The 9,660-nt window shown below is 34.8% G+C and overlaps 1 non-coding gene across 1 annotated transcript; it reads right to left on the bottom strand.

Annotated features, from left to right (window-relative positions):
* Nucleotides 1-948: 948 nt before the first annotated feature.
* Nucleotides 949-1,081, bottom strand: LOC116530442. The gene has a single exon (XR_004260001.1). It is a non-coding gene; the product is annotated as a small nucleolar RNA SNORA9 (small nucleolar RNA).
* Between the last annotated feature and the right edge of the window lie 8,579 nt (nt 1,082-9,660).

The raw sequence follows: 9,660 nt of genomic DNA, 5'->3' as shown, positions 1-9,660 counted from the left end.
TTGTAAACTGTGCTGCAATGAACATTCATGTGCATGTGTCCTTATAGTAGAACGATTTATAATCCTTTGGATGTATACCCAGTAATGGGATTGCTGGGTCAAATGGAATTTCTGTTTCTAGGTCCTTAAGTAATCGCCACACTGTCTTCCACAATGGTTGAACTAATTCAACCATTGTAAAAGTGGTTTACTTCCACCAACAGTGTAAAAGTGTTCCTATTTCTCCACATCTTCTCTAGCATCTGTTGTCTCCAGATTTTTTTAATGATCGCCATTCTAACTGGCGTGAGATGGTATCTCAATGTAGTTTTGATTTTCATTTCTCTAATGACCAGTGATGATGAGCATTTTTTCATATGTTTGTTGGCCTCATATATGTCTTCTTTTGTAAAGTGTCTGTTCATATCCTTTGCTCACTTTTGAATGGGCTTTTTTTTTTTTTTTTTGTAAATCTGTTTTAGTTCTTTGTAGATTCTGGATATTAGCCATTTGTCAGATGGATAGATTGCAAAAATTTTTTCCCATTCTGTTGGTTGCTGATTCACTCTAATGACTGTTTCTTGTGCTTTGCAGAAGTCATGGAGTTTGATTACATCCCATTTGTCTATTTTATAAGTGTTTTCTTCCAGCCTGTGTTGTCTTTTCATTTTTTTAACAGTATTGTTTCGAGAGCAGAAGGTTTTTTATTTTTATGAAGTCCAATTTATCCATTTGCTCTTTTATAGATTATTCTTTTGGCATCATATCTAATAATCTTTAGCCTAATCCAAGGTCAAAAAGATTTTCTCTTATTTTTATGAAGTTTTATAGTTTAGGTTTGTGATTTGCTCCAAGTGAATTCTTACATATGATGAGAAGCACGGATGCAAATTCATTTAAAAATATGGATATTCCGTTCTTTCAGTACTATTTGTTGAAACATTATCTTTTCTTCTTCTTCTTCTTTTTCATTGTCTGACATTTCTGTAACCTTGCTCTGGATGGAGCAGGGCAAGGCCTCAAACTGTTTCAAAACTGTTCTAGCAAGCACTGAAGGAATGCATAGGATCACTGCAGACCCAAGCACATTGGAGGCTTCCTAGAAATATTATCTTTTGTATCTTTATAAAAATTAGTTGTCCATAGGTTTGTGAATATTTTTCTAGACTATTCTATTCTGTTCCACTAATTTGTCTATATTTATACCAGTAACATGCTGATTACTGTAGCTTTATAATAATTATTGAAATCTGGTACTGTTAGACCTTCAAGTTTTTCTTCTATTTGAGAATAATTTTGGCCATTGTAGGTCCTTGAAATTTCCATGTGAATTTTAGAGTCAGCTTGTTAATTCCTACACAAAAAGTCTGTTGAGGCTGATTATTTTCATGTTGGTTCATGTTTTCTGGTTTTACTGTATCCCTGGTAATCTTTGTTTGAATTACCTGACATTGTGAATTTTGCTGTATTGGATGATTTTGTATTCCTCTAAATAATCTTGAGATTTATTCTGAAAAGCAAGTAAAAATGGCATGGTTAAGTGATATTTGCACTAAAGAATTATTTCAACAGGTTTTTATTGATAATGTCCAATATTCTCAATTTGTATTTTAAATTTGCATTATAAAACATCTTAATACTTGTTTTGAGGTAATTATCTATAATCTTTTTATAGATTAAAAATAAATTAAAATACATTAAACTATGAAAGCTTATCACTCTTTTCTGCTAATATGTTGATGAAATTTCATACTTGCAGTAGGTATTTAATAATACTTAACCACGAAAAAGGATGGCTAACAAATAAAATTATTTTTTAAAGTCAATGACATATATCATGACCAAGGATGAGACATCTATGCAAGAGGAATGATCTGACTTGTTTAGTGAGAAACAAGCCAGTCAGAGAACCTCTCTGCAAGTGTCTGAATGAGAGGGACAGAGAGCAATACAAGTGATACAGTGGCCCAGAAGTAAAGTGATGCTCCATGAGAAAGTAGAAAGAAGAAAGCAGAAAAATAGAAGACTTTTTTTTTCTTGTAAATTTATTTAAATTCCTTGTAGATTCTGGGTATTAGCCTTTTGTCAGATGGATAGATTGCAAAAATTTTCTCTCACAGTCCCATCAAAAAGTGGGTGAAGAATATGAACAGACACCTCTCAAAAGAAGATATTTATGTGGCCAAAAAACATATGAAAATAAGTTCATCATCACTGGTCATTAGAGAAATGCAAATAAGAACCACAATGAGGTACCATCTCACACCAGTTAGAATGGTGATCATTGAAAAATCAATAAACAACAGATGCTGGAGAGGATGTGGAGAAATAGAAACTCTTTTACACTGTTGGTGGGAGTGTAAATTAGTTTACCCATTGTGGAAGACAGTGTGGCAATTGCTCAAGGATCTAGAACCAGAAATACCACTTGACCCAGCAATCCCATTACTGGGTATATATATCCAAAGGATTATAAATCATTCTACTATAAAGTCACATGCACATATATGTTTATTGCAGCACTATTCACAATAGCAAATACATGGAACCAACTCAATGTCCATTAATGATAGAATGGATAAAGAAAATGTGGCACATATATGCCATGGAATACTATGCAGCCATAAAAAAGGATGTGTTCATGTCCTTTGTCGGGACATGGAAGAAGTTGGAAACCATCATTCACAGCAAACTAACATAGAAACAGAAAACCAAACACTGCATGTTCTCACTCATAAGTGGGAGCTGAACAATAAGAACATATGGACACAGGGAGGGGAACATTATACACTGGGGCTTGTCAGGGGAGGGGGGAGCTAGGGGAGGGATAGAATTAGGAGAAATATCTGATGTAGATGATGGGTTTATGGGTGCAGCAAACCACCATGGCACATGTATACCTGTGTAACAAACCTGCACGTTCTGCACATGTATCCCAGAACTTAAAAGTATAATAAATAATAATAATAATAATAAAAGAAGAAATGTGTAAGCAGAAACAGTGAGTAATAAAGAAAGAAAATAAGGAGTGGTTTACTCATTATTAAATAATTTAAAGGCCAGGTGCAGTGAGTAGCTCATGCCTGTAATCCCATCATGTTGGGAGGCCGAGGTTGGAGGATTGCTTGAGGCCAGGAGTTCAAGCCTTGCCTGGGTAACTTAGGGAGACCATGCCCTTGCCCCAGTGCCATTTCTATGAAAAATTAAAAATGGTTTACTCATTATTAAAGAATTTAAAGACCAGGTGCAGTGGCTCACACCTGTAGTCCCAGCCACTTGTGGGGCTGAAGTGGGAGGATCATTTGAGCCAAGAGTTCAAAGCTGCAATGAGCCATGATAGCCCCACTGCCCTCCAGACTGGGCAACAGAGAAAGACCCTACCTCTCTTAAAAAAAAATTTAAAGAACAGAGAATAGATAGGGAGGGCAGAAGAATAGAGTTCTTAGCTTGGCAGAAAACTAGGGTTGCTATCCACTTATAAAGGCTGCCTTTTGAGTACAAGATACACTGCTTCACACTGAACAGCCAGGAACTGTGTTACTAAAAGCCCTGGCTTGTTGCTGATTCCAATTCTTTAGAAATTTCCCAAATTTCCTTAAAATGATGACTATTAGCTGATGTATTCTGACTTTATATTTATTTCTTAAAGCGCTGAAGTTGTTAAAATTTAGAAATAGGTTATTCTAATTTCTGAAGTAGGACTAGACCACATCATATTGAAATATAGGCAAAAGATAAGCACATCCTCTTTACTGCCATATTACAGCAATTTCAGAAAGCTTGAAGAGTTGGATAGTTACTCTTCAAAACTTTAAGCATGTAGATTGTTGAACAATAATATCAACTAGCTTAACTTATTTAACATTAATAGAACACTTTAGTAGCAACACATTCTTTTCAAGTACATATAGAACATTAACAAAACTATATTATATTCTGAACTATAAAACAATTCTCAAAGTTTAAAAAGATTCAATTCCTTTAAAGTATGTTCTCTGAACACAATAGAGTTAAATTAGAAACTAATACATAAAAATCTCTGAAAAATCTACAAATACTTGGAAATATATGACACATGCTTACATAGTCCACTAGCCAAAGAAATTAAAGAAAATTACAAAGTAATTTAAATAAAATAAAATAAAACATAGCATATCTAGTTTTGTGAGATGTTGCAGAATCAGTACTTAACGGGGGATTTATTGCACTAAATGTCTATATTAGAGAAGAAAGGTCTCAAGTCAATGAACTCAGCTCCTACCTAAAAAAATTAGAAAAAGATAAGCAAAATAACCCAAAATAAATAGAAGAGAAGAAATAAGACTAGAACAGACATTTTAAAATTAAATGGAAAATGGGAAAAATAGAAAAAATTAAAAGCAAAAAGGCGGTTCGTTAGAAAGGTCAATAGAATTCATGCATTTCTAGTCAGACCAATGAAGACAAAAGAGAGGAGACACAAATGACAAATATTATGAGAGATTATACAGATATACTGCAGATTATACAGATATTAAAAGAAAAAGAAATATAAACATTATCATAATGATTAAAAAACTTAGGTAAAATGGGGAAATTAATGACAAAAAGTACCTAGTTGGCTGGGCATGGTGGCTCATGCCTATAATCCCAGCATGTTGGGAGGCCGATGCAGGTGGATCACCTGAGGTCAGGAGTTCAAGACCAGCCTGGCCAACATGGTGAAACCCTGTCTCTACTAAAAATAAAAAATTTGCTGGGTGTGGTGGCATGTGCCTGTAGTCTCAGCTACTTGGGAGGCTGAGGCAGGAGAATTGCTTGAATCTGGGAGGTGTGGTTGCAGTGAGTCGAGATCATGCCACTGCACTCCAGCCTGGGTGACAGAGCAAGACTCCATCTCAAGAAAAAAAAGAAAGTACCCAACTTGACACAAGAAGAAACAAATAACCTAAACAGTTCTATATCTATCAAAGCAATTGAATATGTATCTGGAAACTTTCTCATGAAGAACCTTTTTGAGGTCCAGTTAGTTTCATTGGTGAATTCTACTAAATATTTAAAGAACTAATAGCATTCTATGCAAAATCTTCTAGAAAATTGAAGAAATCTTGCCACATCGTTTCATGAGGCCAGCATTATGCTGATGCCAGGACTAATAAATACATTACAAGAAAAGAAATCAACAGACAAATATTCTTTATGAACAAAGATGTACAAATTCTAAAATTCTGTAGCAAATGGAATCCAACAATATGTAAAGACATATCATGGCCAACTAGGGTTTATCCCAAGAACATAAGTATGATTTAATATTTGCAAATAAAATCAGTCATTGTAATTCACTACATTAAAAACTTCAAAGAAGATCTCCCTCATAGACATATAAAAAGGATTTCACAAAAACTTAGGAAAGAAAACTTTCAGCAAAATGGAAATAGAAGACTTCCTCAATCTAATAAAGAGCATCTATGAAAAAATACAGTTAGCGTCACATTTAATGGAGAAAGACTAAGTGCTTTTTCTCTAAGATTAGGAACAAGACAAAGATGTCCAGCCACCACATTTTTTTTTTTTTTTGAGACAGACTCTTGCTCTGTTGCCCAGGCTGGAGTGCAATGGTACCATCACGGCTCACTGCAACTTCCGTCTGCCAGGTTCAAGCGATTCTCCTGCCTCAGCCTCCTGAGTAGCTGGGATTACAGGAGCACACCACGAAGCCCAGCTGATTTTTGTATTTTAGTAGAGACAGGGCTTCACCATGTTGGTCAGGCTGGTCTCGAACTCCTGACCTTGTGATCTGCCCACCTTGGCCTCCCAAAGTGCTGGGATTACAGACATGAGCCACTGTGCCCAGCCCCTCAGCACTTTTATTCAACATTATACTTAAAGTTTTAGCTTATTCGATATAACAAGAAAAACAAAGGGGGACAGATTGAAAAGAAAGAAGTAAAACTGTCTTGCTTGCAGAAGGTATGATCGTCTATGTAGAAAATTTTATTAAAGGTAAAAATATCTGTTTGAATGAATAAGTTACTTTACTGAAGTTTCAGGATACAAATCAATATACAAAAATTGATTGTATTTCTATATGCTAGCCTCAAACAGAAATTAAAGTTAAAAATACTATGTACAATAGCATCTAAAACTACTAAATACTTAGAGATGAATCTGATAAAATATGTGAAAGACATGTACCAAGAAAATAACAAAATATTACTGAAGTAATTTAAATAACATGTCAATTAATGGAAAGATATACTGAATTCATGGTCAGAAGATGTTAATTAAACCCAAATTGATTTTTAGATTCAATGCAATCTCAATCAAAATACCAGCAGGTTTTTATATAAAAATGGACAAACTGTTTCTAAAGTTTATATAAAAATGTGAAGAACCTAAAAAGGCAAAAACAGTTCTGAAATAGAACACAATTGGAAGACAAACACTAGCTAATTTTAAGACTTGTATAACCAGAGCAATCAAGAAAATGTGGAATTGGAATGAAGATAAAAATGCAGATCAATGGAAAATAATAAAGTTCAGGAATAGACTCACACATATATGTACAACTTTCTTTTTTACAAAGATGCAAAGGCAATTAAATGTAGAAAATATAGTATTTTCAATAAATTATGCCCGAATAATTAAAAATCCACAAAAATTAGCTTCAATCCATTTTATGTATAGTATTCAAAATAACTCAAAATGCATCACAGACCTAAATGTTAAACCTTAAATGTGAAACATTCAAAGAAAGCATAGGAGGAAATTTTCGTGACCTTGGGTTAGGCAAAACTTTCTTATGTATATCAAAAGCACAATCCATTAAAAAAAAAAAAAAGATAAATTGGCTTCATCAAAACAAAGATTTTTACTCCTCAAAAGGCCCTGTAAGAGAATAAGAAGGCAAACCACAGACTAAGAAAATAATTGCAAAGCACATATCTGATAAAGTACTTGTGTTTAGAATATATAAATAACTCTCAAACCTCAAGAACATAAATAACCTAATTAAAGGAAAAATTTTTAAAAGACTTAAACTACAGACCCTTCACCAAAGAAGATATATATATGTGGAAAATAAGCACATAAAAAATGCTTGCCATCATTCTTTATTAAGGAAATGCAAGTTAAAGCTACAATAAGATACTGGCATACATACACTTACCTTTATAATTCAACCATTCTACTCCTAGGTATTTACTGAGGAGAAATGAAATGTTCAGCAAATGAACAGATGAAACGATGATATCTGTGCTATGGAATAATACTCAACATTGAAAAGGAATGAGCTATTGATTTTCTATAACATAGATGACTCTCAAAATAATTTTGCTGCATGAAAGAAATCAGCCCTCCAAAATATATACTATATGTTTTGATTTATAAAATGAAACTCATGTTTCATGGTGAAAGCAAAACAATGGTTATTAGGAGATTGAGTCAGGGAGATTGGCAAAATGGATTATAAAGGAATGCAAGGAAATTTTGGGGGATGGAGATAATTTTACTATCTCAATTGTGTTGACATATGTCTTAAAACTTATTAGGTTGTATACTTTAAATTTGTGCAGCTTATTGTATGTCAAAAGATGGTAGATCTCAAGTTAAGTGTTCTTACTGCAATTAAAAAAATCTCAAATCCTCAATAAAGCTGTTTTAAAAATATAAATTTCTTAGGTTAAGTAAAGAACAATGGTTTTAAGAACATTGTGGTTATTTTATCATTATGATTTTAACTAAAATTGTCATTTTATAAGTAGGTTTTCTGTATGAATATGTGTATTATGAATTTAGAAAGATAAAATCATCATTGAAAAGCAGAAAAGCAGCAAAACAAAGTTCATTCACCTCCATAACACCAAAACAGTAAGTAATACAAATGCAACCACAGAGGATACCTTAATGATTCAACAGTATGCATATCAAAGTAAGAAGGTGAGATGGGTAATGTATATAAAAAATATATGAAGAGCCATAAAAATGAAAAGGCTAGTATTTCAAATGCAGAGAACCTGTGTTTAATATACTCAGAGAAAGGGTACAGGCACAAATAGATATTCTGGTTATGATATAAGATAGAAAAAAGATTAGTTGCTTGATTTACTCACTTCACTTGTCTGTCTTGAGAATATGACATGATTCCCTTGTCTGTGTACTTTCGTACATAAAAGTTCCACCATTTCAAAGTTCGTTGTTTGGAATTTTTCCACTGAATCCCTTAAAGACTCCCTTGTAGGTCAAGAAGAGCTCAGATATCCCAACCTACAATGGCTCAGTCACTTTTGGGGAAGGCTGATGGGCATGTCTGAGGTAATTTTATTGCTGTTTTTGCTGATAGGTAGAAACCTCACTGCGTTGAGGTAAAGCAGTAAATGAAAGTGGCCCTTTTGACTTTCTTGCTTTTTTGAAGCTAGAGTGAAAGAACCCAGACCACATCCCTAAGCTGTTCCACTTTCTCCCATGGGGCTGGAAATTTGGTGTATAGTTGGGGAGCTGCCTCTCACTGGGGGTGGTTTGGATATTTACCCTGCCCAAGTTTCATGTTGAAATGTAATCTCCAGTGTTGGAGGCGGGTCCTGATGGGAGGTGACTGGATCATGGAGTGGATTTATCATGAATGAGTTAGCAGCATTTTCTTGTAACTCTTCTCATGATAGTCAGCTCTCGTGAGATCTGATTGTGTTATATAAACGTGTGTGGCACCTCTCCCTCTCACTATTGCTCCTGCTTTCACCATGTGATGTGCCTGCTCTCCCTTTGCCTTCTGCCATAATTGGACGCTTCCTGAAGTTTCCCCAGAAGCTGACCAAATGTCAGCACCATGCTTCCTCTAAAACTTGCAGAACCATGAGCCAATTAAACCTCTTTTCTTTATATATTACCCAGTCACAGGTATTCCTTTATAGCAATACCAGAATGGCTTGATACACTTTCTTTCTTCGGCCTGCCTCTGAAATCTTAGACTCTGTCTCACTTCGCTAACATAAGAGAATGTGAGTAGCTCAGAATATCTGAGTAGGGTGGGTAGACTAAGCCTGCTCTTCTCTATGCATTAAGTAGGACTTCTCTTTCTAGCTTACTAGTTCTCTCTACTTGCCAGCAAAGTTCTCTGGATCAGCTTTTCCTTGCTTTGAAGTAGAAAGATCTGAGATTAATGTTTCTGCTTCAGAGGGAAGAAGGTGAAGTAGGGGTTTCAGCTTTATTTAGTTTGAGGCCTCTCAGACCCTCCTCACTCAGGCAGTCTTCTACACAGTCCAGGCAAGCACGCTGGAGCTTCAGGTTAGAGTGTGGTTTTAAATCCCTTGTTAAAAACAGTGTTTCCCTGGGGAGACCAGAGTAGAGATTTCCCAAAGAACTTAAAATAGAACTACCTTTCCACCTCGCAATCCCATTATTGCGTATATACTCAAAGGAAAATACATCCTTCTACCAAAAATACACATGCACTTGTATGTTCATTGCAATGCTATTCACAGTGGGAAAAACATGGGGTCAGCCCAGGTACCCATCAACAGTGCATTGGATAAAGAAAGTGTGATATATACATGCATACACCATAAAATCCTATGCAGTTATAAAAAGAATGAAATCATTTATTTCACAGCAACACGAATGCACCTGGAGGCCATTATCCTAAGCAAACTAATGCAGAAACAGAAAACCAAATACTTCATGTTCTAACTTGTAAGTGGGCGGTAA

This window comes from Sapajus apella, unplaced genomic scaffold, assembly GCF_009761245.1.
Source record: "Sapajus apella isolate SASKATOON/1434 unplaced genomic scaffold, GSC_monkey_1.0 scaffold66, whole genome shotgun sequence".
NCBI lineage: Eukaryota > Metazoa > Chordata > Mammalia > Primates > Cebidae > Sapajus > Sapajus apella.
The sequence above is the reverse complement of the archived record's forward strand: the minus strand, read 5'-3'. Positions and strand labels throughout refer to the sequence as shown.